This window comes from Pollicipes pollicipes, unplaced genomic scaffold (genome assembly GCF_011947565.3).
Source record: "Pollicipes pollicipes isolate AB1234 unplaced genomic scaffold, Ppol_2.1 Scaffold_4881;HRSCAF=5763_pilon_pilon_pilon, whole genome shotgun sequence".
Lineage (NCBI taxonomy): Eukaryota > Metazoa > Arthropoda > Thecostraca > Pollicipedomorpha > Pollicipedidae > Pollicipes > Pollicipes pollicipes.
This window is the reverse complement of record NW_023596576.1, coordinates 40423877-40441749: the sequence shown is the minus strand read 5'-3', so window position 1 is coordinate 40441749 and position 17873 is coordinate 40423877. Positions and strand designations below refer to the sequence as shown.

At 46.6% G+C, this 17873-nt stretch overlaps 1 long non-coding RNA gene across 1 annotated transcript; it reads left to right on the top strand.

Moving 5' to 3' along the window:
* The first annotated feature begins 491 nt into the window (after positions 1-491).
* Positions 492-5518, top strand: LOC119101132 (uncharacterized). The gene is made up of 3 exons (XR_005094505.1): positions 492-631; positions 2320-2390; positions 5173-5518. It is a non-coding gene; the product is annotated as an uncharacterized LOC119101132 (long non-coding RNA).
* Positions 5519-17873: the final 12355 nt, after the last annotated feature.

Below are 17873 nucleotides of genomic sequence, written 5' to 3'. Positions count from 1 at the left end.
GTGTGTGTGTGTGTGGTGTGTGTGTGTTGTGTGTGTGTGTGGGTGTGTGTGTGTGGCTCTTGTGTGCCGTGAAAACAGAGGACCAAATCCGGTTACACACCCAACAACCCGTCACTGCTGCGAGGTCCGGTATTCACTACCGAGGTCCAAATGCCGGACCTCGTTTTCAGAGGCCTTAAATGAGATATTTTAGTCTTGTTGAACATGGTTTATTCGATTTCAGCTGGTCCTCGAAAACGATAATTACACGCATTTTACTTCCGGTTGTGTAAAGTGGGGTTATCTTGGACGAACTGCGCGCGTGTGTAAGTTTTCAGGCGGCAAGGTCACGTGGAAGAGAATAGAGATGAATAAGGAAATGCGAAATCACGCTGCTCCATGATATGGTCTCATCACTTGTAGTTGTTTGCGTTTGGTATAAGCATTTAAATCACACTGAATCACGTTGAACTGGTGATGAAAAGATATTAATGTAAATTGTGTTAAGTCACATGGGATACATATCTCTATCGCCGCCATTGCGCGTTCTTGGAACGAGCGCGACGGTGACATTGCGGTGTGCGGCCTCTCGGACGAGAAGACTGGGCTTACGTTGGATGCAAGTTATTGTCGTCCGGCAAGGTTTTAAAAAGTGAGTAGTAAATATTCGAAAGGGATTGGTGAACCCTGTTTACCGACAACTGTAGCTAATGGAGGACTGATCTGCCTTGGTTGATTAGAGAATGGTGTGCTGATAAGGATAGTTGCTGAAGTGGCAAACATTGTGTTAGCTTTTGAAGGTGGTTGAAGAGATTGACTTCAGCAATATTATGCAATTGTCTGGGTAGGTTTATCACGCTAGACCAGACGTTGTAAGGGGGATGCTTGCAGTTTTTCTCATGCATTTGCAGTGAGGTGTTGTATTACATTTAAAAAATGTTGCCGTTAGGTACTTACAGACATGTTCCCCAACCCCCTAGAACAACACGTTTTCAGAGGCTTTGGGCATCAATTTAGCCTTGAAGGGGAAATCATTACAAACATAAGGTTTTCCATACATCGGAACCTTAGTGTGTGGTAGATACCAGAGCATAAAAGGGTGTGTGCCACATTTGTATGGGTTTCAATTGAAATTAGCCATCTTGAAGATCATTCAGTATGTTACGCAGTCCTGCCATTCTTAAGCATCCTTCTAATTTTGTAAACCTTTCTAGTTTCTGATCTACACACCTGCAAAGGTGCGAATATTATTTCGTGGTGACTATTTCAAGGTCACCCAGGCACCCACAACGCGTAATGTCTTCAAATGCTGCCATTTCATTGGCCATGGGGCGATTAAGGCAAGCCATCATATGACCGTTGCGTCGTTCATATCCGGCTTTGTGAATACATTTTCAGACGTAACGACCGTCGGTTGGCTCAAATCAATGTTGTGCAAGATTACGTAAGTTGTTCAGTGCATTAGCATTAGCAGAGGAGCATTTTTCACATAGCTAAGACAATATTAATAGCCTCATTCGTCGAAGAAAAACCGGGAGAATAAAGATATAGTTGAATTGATATTTCGGCAACATGCCTATATCGAAAAAGTAGCAGAAATAAATTCAAAATTGCCTGCTGGTGGCCCTACCCGATTTTTCAGCTTTTTTGGAAATAGAAAACCAGTTTTTACAGGACACCAACTCTTAGAGGATTAAACAAAAAGTTATTGCTAGCCGTTACCACGATACGGTGCTTATCTAATAATTAGAATAGGCGACAATACGTGTATATGCAAACTAATTCAAGCAAGTAGGCCTCATGCATAACGCTTCATTCAAACATACAAACGAGTTGAGGTTAACAGGTATCATAGTCGCGCATCAATTATACATGCAAGCGATTTCAACTGAACAGACATCGCGCATCACGCGTCAGGCGTCAATTCACATGTTAACTATTTTAAGCTAGCACACATCGCATATAAAGGCACATATCATGTTCGCAAAATCGGCCAGGATGAGCTTTGTATGTTAAAATTTGGGCGCTGATTTTTTGCAAGAATAGATTAAATTTTTCCCTACCTGGGTGGTCCTCTCCTCTGTAGACGACTTTGGGCTCTAAAAGGGGCATAGGGTCCATACCTCCCTCGATTTCAGCCTGAGCATGTTTTGCCAAAAAATGGTCACCGAAAGGGGTATTCCCTGTTTTGCTTGAGTCTATGTCGGGAAGTCCATACGTCCGTCACGTTTAAGATACAATGAACACCTCCGGGGCGCTAAAAACAAAAAAAAAAATACTTACTTAGTCCTTAGTTAATCTCCACCCACTGAATAATTTTTAGCATTGTTGCTGTTTCAGGTGATGTTATAGCTACTGGACATTGAAGCGATTGAAGACCAGAAAGCCTTAGTGCGACCGGTTTGATTCAGGTCAGTTGATGTCAGGAAAGTCAAATTATGTAGGAAATGACTACTCTGAAGAGGGTGTGAATCATTTGTGACATGTAGAATTTGTTGTCATCAGCTCTAACCTAGCATTTCATGCATGCTTTTCTTTCTCTATCTACTCCATCACATTGTCCAACACTGCCAACACCACTGCATCGTCCGACCCCCACAAATATGCCACTAAACTGCCTGGCTCCACCATCCCTATCAGTGCCTTAACCAGTAGGATGTCATTACAGTGCATGACACCCTGCACCCCACCACAATGTCTGGGTCTACCCATCCCACCATGGTGTCTGACCCCTCCAGCTCCATGCGAGTGTCGGCTCCATGCAGCTGACCCCATTGCCCTGCCAGTTTCACCAGTGTTTGATCCTGCCAACACCACCAATGTCTGCCTCCCCCCCCCCCTACCATTGTGTGACCATAACAGCTCCTGCATGGTGCGTGACCTCAGTGTAACGTCATTTTGGTATCTCATTCCACCATCCTCATCGCTGGTCTACGCAAGCACGTGACGACTGTACCAGCCCCACTTTATTCTGCAACCAACGCCACCACCACCTGCACCAACACCACTAACATATCGCGGCCTGCAATTATGTAGGTACACCCGCATCCGCGTTATTGAATGGTCTTGTCAACATTTAGTGCTCCTTCTCTGTGGCACCACCGGTGCATGGCGTCATTCTTTAATGAAACATGCAAAAACATTTTTGTTCTCAGGTAGCCTATATGTATACCATTGGGAGAGTTAAAGAAGTTTAGTCCTCTAAAAGAAGTCCTCCGGAAAGTTTACTGCAACAAAGGTAACTCGGGCTATATTTGGAATGCTTAAGGACTTACGCGCAACAGCATTTTCATATGTTATTTGCAATATGGAGCATGATATTCTTCGGGAAGGACAGATTTTGGGGCGTTCGGGTCAAGAGTTCGAGCTCATGGGTCCTCGAGAATATTTACCGCGGGCACGGCTACCCGAAGAACAATGAGAAGCATTGGCGATGGTGGAAATAGGCCTCGCAAGCAGTTTCCCTGCCAAATTCGAACAGGTGGGGTGCAGAAGTTGCTTTAAAAAGTTTTTAGTCACTGGCAGTCTCGGTTTTTTCATTGTATGTGAAATGTGTATGGCTTAGGATGCTTGCTGCAACATAGTTTCTTTAATTATTTCCCATGAATGGGACGATTGAACCAAGCCTTGGATCATTACTATATGTTGTTTTACGCATTTTACGACGGGATCAGTGATATATATATATATATATATATATATATATATATATATATCTATATCTATATATATCTATAATATACATCACCAACGCCGGTTTGTTTGCGCGGGAATCACCGACGCTTTCATGAGCGTGGGGTCCGGCCGCTCACTGAACATAGCTTGTGGTAGCGGGTTTGGCTGCCACATCCGGCTCCGGGCCATAACGGTGTTGCCAAAAATCCATCGAGGGGACACTAAGCATGGTTCTGGTCTGCGCACTCCGGGTAGACCAAAATGCCTGCGAAGAGACCTCGTCTGCGGGGGCTAGACAGACGAGTGTCTCGCAATGGCGTGGAGAAGCCCATCCGCAGCAAGGAGGGGTGTCGGTCTTCCAGCGTGTCACGTTGTCAAAACAGTTGCGGCGTTTGTGTGCATTGGGGCTGCCTCCCATCTGTTTCGCGGCCAGTATCACGGTGTGACGTCGGATAGTTTCAAATGCGATGGTCAGGTCAGCGGTTTGGTTGTCTGGTCTTTTTGTAATTTTTGTTGATGCATTCACATATAGCGTGCAATCACACTCACAATACGCACTCGATCCAAAATCATCTATCAAATATATCATAATGTTTGCATCATGGCGCACACTACCTTCATCCTGCACTACCCGCGATATGGCAGTGGTCAGAAAACTGTCCACTCTTACCAACCAGCCAGTAGACATACACTTGGGCTAGGGGGGCGTACTCGCCCGGGGGCTGGGATGACGGTCTGTGGGCCACCGCCGCCTGTCTGTCGTAGTTTCGTCATTTCTTATTGATGCATTGTTTGAGCTTAGAGGCAATAAGCTTTTTACCACAACTCGTTTCGGTTATGCCTCGCTGTCTTACGACTGTTAACCGTATGGCGTGCATGAACAGCATGACATTGACAGGGCGTAGTAAGCCTAGGACATCAGGGCATGGACTCGCATTTGCCGCATGCGGTCAGCGATGATACTGGAACTGTTGCTCTTCTCTAAATCGATTCCCATCGCAGCTGTGCGTGCATGGCTACAGGAATGAAGACAGGCACGCCATAGTTTGCCAACGGGCGCGCGTACCATGCATGAGGGCCGTCCGAATTACGGTAGCTGCTGATCGGGTTGACGATGAATGTTGGCGACTCTGCTGTTGTTGGCCTAATTTCAGGTTAAGTTCGGCTGCGTGGCTAGAGCTTAGTACGATTTATTGTTGTCCCCCTCTCTCCGCCCCCATCGCCGCCCCATCACTTCCTTCTTCTTGACGGCAGTGCATGAGCTCTAACAAGATGGGTAATATGTACGCGGACGGGAGGCCTGTGGCCTCCGATATTCATTCACGGATTTGCTGCGAACTGGAAAGCTATCTTTCGGGACATGACTATTGCACAGCTATTTTAATTCCACCACCCGTGAGCCATCAGCGTGGTGCATGCCCACGCTTCTGAACACAAGCACAACTTTCTTTCACGTGGGGGTCACAATCCTGTTCTGAACTGAAATTTCTCATATCTCACCCGTTTTCGGCTTTCCAGATTACTCCCCGAGAGCGACACTCGTTCAGGATGCGAGTATTTGAAGTTCCGCTTTCAAGCATTGGACGGCCTGCAAATTACCATTGGAGCCAAACTGTATACATTTTCTAGATGATCTTAAATACGGAGCGGTATTCTAAAGATGTAGTTGTGCAGTGTGTAGTTCGTAGATTACGAAACAACGGAGCGAGAATACAGTTGGCGTTCCGTTTTGGGTCAGTTATTTTGTTTTCCTTTTTCCATGTTTTAAAGTCGCTGTGCTTTATGCTCAGGATCGAAGCAAAATGTACAGGAGTAGGCTGCGATGTGATGCGTGTTGTATAAAACCAATAAACCAAAAATGGCATCTCTGTCTGCAAAGGGAAAAATCTGGACGAGGTCGACTACCTCAACAGCGCACCAATGGCAGAAGAGGACGATCCGGAGGACATGGGTGAAGACGATTGTGTGGTGGAGGTCGCAAATGTCCTACCTGGACAAAAAGCCAAGAGGGGAAGGGAGACTTGTTTCCGGAGGAGACATCTTCACATCGAGAGACTAACAATGTCGCTCAGGAAAAGAAACACCACTGGCAAAAAAGACGCATTGCCTGGTGCAATGCGGAAAAGGCAGCTGTGATGAGGCAGCTTGGCATGTTTGTTAGCCACATGGAGGTTTCTGGCCAAGCTGCATGCTTACGTGCCCTGTCAGCAGAAAATGCTCTGTCCTAGCGCTCATGGAGAGATGTTAAATCCATGTCCATAACGTGATTGTTAGAGCACGTCGTAAGGCGAAATGAGTCTCAGTGACTTACACATTAGATGTCGACTTCGTTCACGTTTGGATGATGCTCGCTAGTAAATTTCGCAACGACAAAAACGATCTCCTTGTTGTTGCTCCCGTTTATAGTAGCAATCTGTGTAGGTGGAGCTGATGAACGGTGAAAAAGCAGTGCTCACCAAGGGCAGTATGGCGAGATTTGCAATTCTGGGCGGAAGATGACACCTAAGCACGGAAATAGACCCACCCCATTGGTAAAAATGCGTTATACCTGAATGTCAGTTTGGAAGCAAATTAGGTGTGTCATTCTCCTGTCGCATCTTTCCAATACAGGATTCAATGCAAATGCTTCTTTCTCTACGTCATTTTTGAGATCCGTTGGCAAATCTGACACCACTACACTTAACCAAAGCACACTTGTTACATTGGGAAGTGGTGGGCCACAGGGGCCTTTGACTAGTTTTTGAAGACTGGAATGGGCGCGTGGGCGTCGAGCACGAAATCTCGCATCAGCCAAACAGCCGACATGTTTATGAGGCAGCTCGTTTGGCTTCAGTGACTGACTGCAATGACTGTAACGACTGACTCATTGATTTTAGTGTTACACGGTCCTCCTTCCTCGGTCAGCAGCTGATTGCTACATCCCGCCGCACCATAGATTCCACTTGTATGAAGAAAGTGCATATGCGTAATTGACACGTATATAAAAAACCCAACACACGCAAGCCGTGGGAAAGGCACATTTAACAGGTAGCGTGAGCACGTGACTCACAGTTACACCAACAGCGAACCATTAACCCACACTCAGTCGCATAAGAGGCCATCATTAAGTAGACCGCTGCATTGACGCCGGCACAAGCCGTATCCCAAGAGCGGGCTACAAACTGTGTACCCCACCAATCGAGGCCGCCGCCAGTCACATCCACAGCATTAGAGGCTGTGTACTGTCGCCCTAAGACACCGGGGTTCGCGAGCAGGGTCGAGCAACATGGGCTTTGTATACTGACTGGAACGCCGACAGTGTAGAAGAGACTGTCGGAGTCACCTGCGAATGAGATGAACGGCGGCTGCCCACCGAAGCACCTGAAACTGCAGTAGCTCGGTCAGCAGATAAACAGTTCCAGCAGCACCTCGAGTCAATTTTTCCACCGCTGTCTGGCGCGTCGCCTCCGTTGCCCGCTCCTCAGCCCCGGCCGCCCTCTGCTGCAACCGTTGCAACAGCAGAAGCTTCGGGAAACCCGCCGTCGAGTAGTGTGCCGCCGACCGGGCCATTGATGATGCTTTAGCACTGTTAGCACTATTAGTGCTAAAGGGTCATGGAAACCCAAAAGGCGTTGGTTGCCCTTTCTCCTACTCTTACCGGGCCGTTGGGGACGGAAAACATTTAGTGTCCCGGGTGTCCAGCCGTCGGGGCAAACACTCATCGGGTAGTTTAATGAACTGCAGTCCTTTGTTATGCGGTCCGAGGCGATTCCACAGCATGGAGCCAATGTCGTATGGAGGTCGATGGAGCCAAAATCCGTTGGTGATATCAACCCGCCTGGGGAGGGCTTTTTCATGAAGAGTGTTCAGCAGGTATTAACATGGCGTATGCTACTATTTATCCGACTTGATTTAGACTTTAACGGGACGACCGGAAAGTGCACCATGATAAAATAGAGTAAAACGATTTTTATATTATAGATGAATGATTTAAGCAGCAGAAAGCCTACAATCCGCCGTTATTTGCCTATATCTGAACGCAAACCAACAGCCTGACGCGCAAGCAGGAGCGCAGGGAGGGAAGGCCACAGGGGGCACGTTCCCCCTGCCTAAGGTTTCAGGGGACCCGAAGGGCTTCGGGATTTACGATTAAGGGCCTGATTTGAGGGCCCAAAGGCCAGAAAGGTCGGCTGGAAGACTATTCAGAGCCCCGGCCGGCACAATGTGGCACTCCAATGCCAGCGGTATTTTTGTTTGGGGGGGGGGGGGGCTTTCACCATTGGGGGGCCCTTTATCAACCTTGTGCGTGCCCCTGGCCCATTGCCAAGGCTCTGGCTGCGCGCTTGTGCACAAGGTAGCATATTGATATCTGGCCGTGTTTGGTTTGTCGCCGTCATCTTTCAAAGGTGGCCGCGACACTGGTTTATGAGATGGTCGTTGCCTCGCTGATTAATTAACATGTTGGTTTCAAGCGAAACATTTGTCGACAAATATCCAAAACAGACTGTTCGACATCGTCTCTCACCGGTAAAGGGGCCCTCAGTTTCCCAGCAACCCCCAAGGAGTCCTTCTGAATGATGTTCGAGGCCCCCGACCTGAGAGCCTTTGTCCCTTTGTCCTTAATTTCTAGGTGCAACTCCTGGTCCTCAATACACAGCTGAATATGACAGAAAAGTCACACACGGTCCTCTGTTATCACTGTCCTCGGTATTTTCAATTGCCAGTGTAAGCTAAAGATGGCAGCTTTACCCCATCATGTTCTTAAACGGCCAAATGGCTGCATGGCCTTCCAATTTGGCTGCGATGCCGCCATTCGTTCGGGTGGTTCTCGGTAGTGACGGCTGAGTCAGGTGTCCCGTAAGGCACGGCACACAAGTATGTGTGTGTGTGTGTGTGTGTGTGTGTGTGTGTGTGTGTGTGTGTGTGTGTGTGTGTGTGTGTGTGTGTGTGTGTGTGTGTGTGTGTGTGTGTGTGTGTGTGTGTGTGTGTGTGTGTGTGTGTGTGTGTGTGTGTGTGTGTGTGTGTGTGTGTGTGTGTGTGTGTGTGTGTGTGTGTGTGTGTGTGTGTGTGTGTGTGTTTTAGAGATGTGAACACCATTCACCATTGAGATACACCATTAACAATATTCCAAAGAGTCTTTTGATGTTATATCAAGCGTCTGTTTGGCCACAGAATTGTGGCATTGGATTGACTGAAGCTCATTGCAAATGGGGTGATATTTTCTTCACCCTTTTCCCAAACTTCCATGTTTATCCTCGGGACAGGGCTTATGCTATGCGTTGTGCAAGACAATAGCGCGTAAGAGGGATGTTCTTTGAAATTCCATAGTATTTAGTTTTGTCGATCCGCACGTGATTCATCTCCGTGCATCTCCGGGGAACACTACATCAATGCATGATAAGTCCAGTTTTAACGCGTTTCCGAACCATGCGAAACACTATTATTCGTGCAACGAAGACTTCCTTCGTCGCTGCCTTTGACTGGGGCACAGCAGGAGGTAACAGGTGAGGCACAGGGGGTAGTTGCTCCCTAGTTGCCAGTAGGCAAGCGCAAAAATATGTTTTTCCCTCTCAAAATTTTGAAGCCCCTTGGAACCAGACAAAGGCTTTGCAGATTATTTGATCACTAAAATTCAGATCAAGAAGGCCCCCATAACTGAGCTTAAGAGTCTAAATCAGACTCATAAGACTTTTGCATCAAGAGACCCTTTTCTGGATTATAAGACCGCTTTTATAAATGGGGTAGCCTCTGCTCTTAACCAGGAGGCCCAATTTTGTGTTACATCAAGAGGCTTTGGTCAGTAGGTTTCATTGCTGGCTTGGGAGGTCACTAGTATGAACTAGAAGATGTTTTTATAAACAAGGAGATCCTCGTTATGAACCAGGAGGCCCCCCTTCGTACTGAATATTTGGCAGCTGATAATTGGAGCTGGCGTGGCGCAGGAGCAGCAATAGTGAATGCATTTAAAATTTGAATGGTGTTTTGCCAAAACTTTTTGCAAGAAGCTCTCAAGGAGCTGTACATCACATACAATAATGTGCGACTGGTAAATCTAGCTTCAGACTGTTAGCCGCGCCAGTCTGATGGGCGCGCGGAATGGTGACACCATCACGGTGCCGACCTGTCTTTGCTCTGGTCAGACTGAGCGCTCACTGCCCGAGTACCATTTTCGGGCAGCGAGATGCTACCACTGCGCGTGAGTCGAATGTATAACACTGTTTTTTGTTGGGGGGGGGGGGGGGGACGCCGAGGGAGGGCCTTCAAGACCGCAGGCGCGTTGCCCGGATTTAGGGTCGTCATCGACACGGGCTAGGAATGATAGCTGTGCGTGAACCTCAGCTATCATAGTTAAACAATTTATTGATGAGTCGTCCACACAGATAGCGAATGATACGGGAAGTGCGATCAGCAGTGTTCGTAGAATCGAGCAGTCGGACAGAGCTCGCGATCTCGGTTGCAGCCGTGTGACGTCACGGCTGAGACAGTGACGCAGCAGGCGTTGCGTTTACTTGGACGGTGTGCTGAGCGTTTTGTGATTGATGACGTGTTATCTTCTCTGTTTACGTAGTAAATTGGATCCATTGGCTGTCTGCTGGGCATGTGATTTTTTACACACCATCCGTTCAATCTGGGCTCGTAATCAAACCGCTTGTTAGCAAACCGTCTGTCTACGTACAGTTCACGCACGCCAGTGTCTGAGCACATGCCCTCTGTCGCAGCTGCGCCCCCCCCCCCCCCCCCATGAAGCTCGCGGGAGTAGAGTTACGATGCGTGAAGGTTTTGCGATGCTGCCAAGCTGTGAGGATGTTCTTCCAGCATGCCTCAGTGAGTTATGATAACTTTTTGAAGAGGACAGGCTGTAGTCAGCGCCGAGACAGCAGTGAGCGGCGTAATAGTTGCATGCTGATTACTGCACCCTCGGATGTTTTTGCTATTGATAGAGAGAGGGGTCAATACTTCCTGTTTGAGCAAAAGGGGATGTGTTCCCGTCCTCCCTGCTTCCGACACTCATGCCCTCACACCGTGAGCGCCACTGGTATTACTGGCTCCGGACGTATTTGTGGCAACTGGACATTTACCGCCGCTTGCTTTTCGGAGCACTGCTAAGACGTGGCCCGCTATGATAGATCTGAAGTGGTGACTATCACATGCTAGTGATAGATAGACCCAAATTAGCGATCCTCAGTCCACATTCCCTCCGAATACTCCGTCGTCGGAGGCCGCGTCGTCATCAGTGCTTCCTTTCAAGGTTGCCGAATCACAAAACGGAAATTTCATGTTTTGCTGAGCTTCCGCCACGCCTTCGATTTACTCGCAGGTGTAGCTGAAATCGTTTCCATTGGCCTTCATCGTGACGACCACTTTTCCTTCAATTAGTTTTTTCGATGCACATATGGTCAGGGATGGGACATACTGGCGCATTGGTTATGATCCTGGACCCCGCGAGAAAATCCGAGTTCGTATCCGAGATCCCAGCTGTACCGTTGTGGCCACTGGGTGGCAATCACCAGCGTGTTGGTCACCGTTCCATCACAGCGTGCCGACAACTTCAATGCGGTCAAAGTAGGCGGTTGGTCGTGTGCCAACCTCGAAATCATATGATTAAGAGAACGCATAAACGCCCTTACCATCCGGGCCAACGTGTAGTGTACCGTGACCCCGTGGACGAGCGAAGCCCGCACATTCACATATCCTTTGGGATTGATATCTACTTGTGACATGTGAGCTACTCTTTAAAGGGAATGTTCCACAGTTGAACATATTGAGGCAAACACCAAATATGACGACTAAGCCCACTTTTAGCTATTGGTGCACTTAGGTGGGAAAGGCTGGTAACAGAACAAAATTCTGTGACTGGAAGAAAGACTGGTAACATCCGAAACGAACCAAAACCACACGAGAATAATTCTTCCATAGCCTGCTAACCATAGACGGTTGCTTTGACGCCAAGTTTCTTCACTTCACGGGCGCAAATAACATCACATAACGACAGTGACAAGGAAAACGGCGAGTGTTCCCCTTATCATAGTACAAACAGAAAGTCTTTCACGGACAGTTGCATCTTCCCTTACACAGTCAGCTCTAACTTGGAATGTCCCAAGGATGAACAATGAATATTTTGCATTTCCCAGGCCCAGAGACTTAAGTGAGCCACAAAAATTACCGAAAATTGTCTAGTGATAAAAAGTGGTGTCTATTGAATACAAGTTGACTGATAAAAGTTGTGCAACGCCTAAAAACGATACCGTCTATCTTGAGAAGCATGAATATTACGTACCATACCATTTCCCTTACATTTAAAATGTGTAACAGTGAGAGTACAAATGCACGCAGGACTATAGAGACAACAACAACCTAGGGCACACCAAATAAGCTCATCGTCAAAATGACCTTCATTAGCGTTACAATGTCTGCTAATGCGCAAAACAAATATGACCTGAAATAAACTGGGGATGTCCCGAGCATGCGTATATATTTTTTTAGATAATTTTGTGATAGTGTCCAGACAGGTGAGCCGAGGCAACACGAAAAATCCCAGTATGGTGCACTTTCTTTTATCAAATTGTGTGGCCTGTATCTTACATTTCGTATATACCAATAAGGGTGAGTGCCACACCTAATCGGGTTAACTGACCATTATTTCTACATGTAATGGTAGTCATGTATACCAACCATGCTTTTATGGATCAAAGGAACCAGGCTGAACCCTACGCTGACCTTACCGATGACCAATAATGACGGTCTACCTTAAAAGAAACACACAAATGACGTTAGAATTCCTACAAGTGTAACGCCTAGACAGTGCGAAACAGCTTGCACATGCATGCTCGGAAAAGCATATTTTGAGATCCATTTGGTTGGAATAGAAATGGCACGGACGACCCGGCCGACTGTGCCCATTCCTGCACGGCCGACTTCGCAAGGATGAATATGTTATCCGGCATACCTGAACGCTGTTAAATCGAATGTACTCAACAATACACCGCATTCAACGCTTTTAAGGGAGCGAATGTCTATTTCATTATATTAGTGGACATTTTTCATTTTTTATCTGCAATGATATTTAAAAACCATCCTGTGAGGTACACGTTAGACTTGTCACTATCATTCATGGCACTGAGGAGTACAGATTTATCATCAAGAGGACGTTATCAGCAAATAACTTTTATCAGCATTTGTGATTCTAAATGATGCAGCCAAAATTTAAGAACAGCACTAAACTTCTTCCTTTTTTGTAGCCTCAGGTGTCACCACGTGCTCGGACAATACTAGCCCACGCAAGACGCCATAAGCCAATATGAAGTTCACGGTCCTTTTGAAAAAAAACTTGTTGAATTTCGTACACAGTATGCCTCCTGTGGTGGAATGCTATTAAGATCTTGGTAAGATCTTGGTTCTGTTCTGCCATGTCTGGCCCACAATTTTGCATAATGATTACTGTGGAACGGCATCCACACATCGCGTCAAAACATTGTCTAAACGACTAACCTCTCAAGTTGTGGTTGTAAATCATTGAACACCAATGTGAAGCACTGATGGTATGCAAGCAGGGAAAAATGTAATAGTTTGTTTTGTACGCGTTATAGCTTATTGGCCCCAATGTCATTTCCAAAACCCCTGCCTACCATGTGCTTTTTGTGAGTCAAATTCTGTAAGTGAAAAGTGGAGGGATTTGGCTGAAATCCTGAAGAACCACAAACGTTTTGCAACATGGATGTAGAAATTCCAACCATCCTGATGCTGTGCTCTTGTCATCACATCGAGCACAAAAATGTTTTGCTGATTTGAGATAAGTACATTACGTTTTTATGTTGTCTACTTTATCTTTCGAACACAGGATGTCACCGTGACCAATTAAAGAAATGTAACCGCATCCCCCCCAAATGATCCCAGATCTAAAAGATCATTCGACGAATTTCAAACAAGATTCAATATGTTGCAAGACTTAAAGTTTACGTGCCATGATGGGCGTAGAATGTTGTGTGGCAGTGGCTATACCAATAATCAGAGCCAAATCAATTCCTGAAATGTATTAGTTAAAGGGAGTGTTCCTCATTTGTACGGGGTCTGAACTGAAAAGGCCATTTTTAAGTTCGTTCGGTGCAGACCACAGCCCTGCCTTTCTAAAAAGTTTTCCACATTTGTCTGTGGTTTTAAACTGAAATAGCTCTTTTAAAGATCATTTGGTGCAGTTCACAGCCCTGCGCTACATAAGGCTCGATAGCCCGGGCCTGCGAACTAGATGCTCGCTAAATTGTGCAAACTTCCTTGCAAACTGACTCAAGGTCATCCAAGCATACGTGATACCCTAGAAACGCCATTCAAATTCTTCCGCCTCATTTGCCATGCGGGGCTCATGACCAATACAAATATATTCGTCCAACCTTTCCTGTCTAGCGTACATGAACACCATTTCTGGAGCCAACGACATAAACTGATTCAGCCAATTCTAATTTCAAACAATTTTATGCATTATTGCAAGCTTAAAACACGAATCATTTTAGCGCTACATCATACAGCAAGTTGGACACTGGTACTACATTCTTACGGAAAACAATAATCAGAGTCCAACAACTCAAAGGGCATGTTCCACATTTGAAGGTGTTGAAGCGAGCATCAGATAGGACGAGATGAGCTCACTTGTAACTATTGGTATGCTATTAAGTGAAGCAGACTGCTGCAGACAGCACAACTCCTCTGTTGAGTAAACATGCTTCTCAATGCATCATGATTTAATTACGTCATCGTACCTTGCACAATATTGATTGACAGCTAACTGACGGCCATTATATCTGGAACTCGTGCTCACGAACGCCAGGTATGAACCCGTCGACAATTGTATTCGCCTTGGCCTTGATTTCTTCCGTATGGCTCGTGGAATGGCAAAATTGATTGACGTTATCATGGCGTCATGGATGCTTGGTGACCTTGAAAGAGCCTCTCCTGAATATTCTGCGCATCTCCGCGGGCGTTTAGCTCAGAAACTAGAGCAGTTCAGGTCTTAAGAAGCGTAGGCCTGTGAACTGCACCGAATGATCGTCAAGGTGTTTTTTTCTTCAAATTTTGCATGGCTGTAGACAAGTGAATAGCGAATCGTCTAGTACCAAAAAATTAGATGTACCGTGTAAGGTCGCTGACATACGGCAGGTCAAAGTCAGGCCGCAGCTTCAGCGAAGTCAATTTCTAGGGAGTCTTTCAATCTAATGCAATAACGGAGTGTTAGACGAAGCCATACATCTCTGAATTGCTTTCTTAGGCAACAAAAATACTGAGTGAGTAAATTCGTTGACCAGGTATAAAGGTCAGACCAAGGTCAAAACCAGCCTGTTTTATTACACTATGGCTTGCTGTATGGGATGGTTTCTGGCGCTCATTTTAAATTTATTGATAGCAGAAACGGCATTATACATCTTCCATAGATTTCTTAAAGGTCAGAACAGGTCACTGACCTAAAATGACCCATGTCAACGTTTTGTTTTTAGAAATATACTGCCTAGCGTAAAATTTGTCGCTTATTCAAATGCAAAACTCAGAGCAGTTGTACGATTTTGGTTGCCATGACCTTCAAAAGGTCAAAAAAGGTCACTGACGTTAAATGAGCATCTGACATTTCGCCTATAAACAGTTATCTAGGTTCTGGGGCACGTCGGAGACCAACCCAGAATTTAACTTTGTTTGACCTTATTTGACTCGAAGGTCATGGCTTAGGAATCTCAAAGCTTGACCAAAGCAAGTTCACATACAGGTCAACACATCCTATAAATTTGGTGTCTAGCTTTCTTAGAGCCAAAGATCTCGGGGGCCCCGAGCGAGAGGTGTCCAGCTGGCCGCCACCCGGGGTTAAATAAGGACATTCTATTTCGTTATGAATAGAACGGTCTCCAGTTATGTAATACTTGCTTTTTCACAAACAGCTAGTCCGTGATACCTGCAGTTTCAAGAAAACCTACTATGGCTACATTGTTGTACCACCTACACCTACAGCTAGGTACAATCGTTTAGAGAAAATATGTTCCATTCTTGAAGATATTAAAGTAAGAATCTGATCTGATGAAACATGCTAACTTATGGTTTACTTTTAAGTGTGAGACTTTTCCAAACAGCATTCCTCTTTACGCCATTGTTTGATTACGCCATCGTACCTTGCACGACATTGATTGCGAGCCAGGCGACGGCCGTTATATGCGTACATCGCGCTCACGAACGCGAAATATGATCGACTTAGCGTCATGGAAGCCTGGGTGACCTTTGAATAGCCTCTCCGAAACATCCAACACATTTCGCGGGGGTGTAGCTCAGAAACTAGAGAAGTTTAGGGCTTTAGAAGGACAGGATCTTAAACTGCACCGAATAGTCTTCAAAATGGCTATTTCAGCTCAAAACCCCACACAAATGTGGAGCACTGCCTCTAACCACACATTCTGAAACGATGAAATCTCAACGCAAGAGCTGGACTCGTTTTAAAATACTCCGACGTTAGTGTCAGGTTCTGATGTGAGTGTAGTTTCCTATTCAATTAATGGACTCCAACTTCAGCCCCGACAGCCTAAGAAGTATAACCATTTCTACCCGCTCAACCCACCCAAGCATGTATTACAAAACCACACCCTGGATCTGCATACCATTCGTCAAATGAATCCCAGGTCACAGGGAACACAGGCCATAAGCAAACGCACCATGGTTTGTACTCTGTAGGCATATCTAATATGATCTGACATTTGTAGTCACACCAACATGCCATGAAAACCGGCCGTGGAGTATTGGCATGCATACTGACAGATGCTTAGCTGGAGCGCCCCCGACGACATTGCTAAGTACGCGGAACGTCCAGTTGTCGTGCGTATTGACGGATTGATGACTGAAGCTCTACCCGACGACATTGCTACGTGCACGGGACGTCCAGTTGTCGTGCGTATTGACGGATTGATGGCTGAAGCACTAGACGACGACATTGCTACGTGCGCGGGACGTCCAGTTGGTGCGCGTATTAACGGATTGCTGGCTGAAGCACCAACCGACGACGCTGCATGGGGGCGGGACGTCCAGTGTTAAAAACTCCCATCCTGTTCCTGTTCCTGTTCGGGAGACGTCCCAGTTCCCTGCCGCTACTATTGGTAAAATCGCAGCCGCACGGCGAGGACCAAGAAGCTGTCAACCGCCAGGAAGCTGCGTACCAAGTACCAAAAAGCCACCAAGGACCAAGGAGGGTGACAACAGCTGGTCGAATGCGAACTTTAGCGACGGATTTGGCATGCCTGGGTTGGTAACAGGCATATGGGGTGACTGTCGGCTTGACAGCACCGAAGCCGACAGGACTGCGATAGACTGCAGCGCAGTGTGCGATTGAATTATTGAATACAGTGCGAGGCGCTCTATAATACGTTAATACATTCACATCTCCGTGGGTGATCATGTGCGACCTTAGGTCATTTCTGAACATGCAATACCACTTGATGACTTGATTCGTACGCAACGAAAGCTTTTTTTTGCAAGCATGCAACTCGACGACCCCTCAAAGTACCAATCTAGTGACTGCCTTTTTTGGGAACATGTCAGCTGTGCTCATTTCATAGCAGCCGTGCCATTTGGAACGTTCGCTGGACACCGGCGCCTGCGACTAGATGGAAGTGCGTGATTTCCTGTTCGTCATGTTTTGGTGTATGTCCCAATGCGATCCAGAGATACGGCGGTGCAGCCGGGCGTCATGTCGAAGCTAAGCTGCCGCTGCTGCTGTGGGACGTCCAGTTCGAAAGACCGGCACCATTACATCAATACAGCAAGTGTAAGATTTGTTTTCAGGAGCGCAAGGCAAGTAACCAACCGAGATAGTTGTTGAGAGCTATCGGAGACAAACCTTATGCTGTTTTTCCAAATAATATAAATCGGTGCTTTGTTTTAACCGCTCACTCATTAGCCAGCTCGCCCGTTTCCCCACCTAAATGTTCACTGATAGGCTACAGATACACGACGGACATTGACTGACAGACAGACAAACAGACCAAATGCAACGAGCTTATGCGGTAAACCACATGCTTCCACATGACCCAGAAGGGTATTTGGAATGGGGGAATGACATCTCCATCTGACGGGGTAGGGGGACCTGAACCGTCCGCACAGTCGAGACAGCCAAAACCGTCTGCCTTTGCACCTGGACCGGGTGGAAACGCGCGATCATCAAACAGATGGCTGCTTTGATCTACCAGACAAAATGAAAGACGATCTGTCGGTGAACGTCTAAG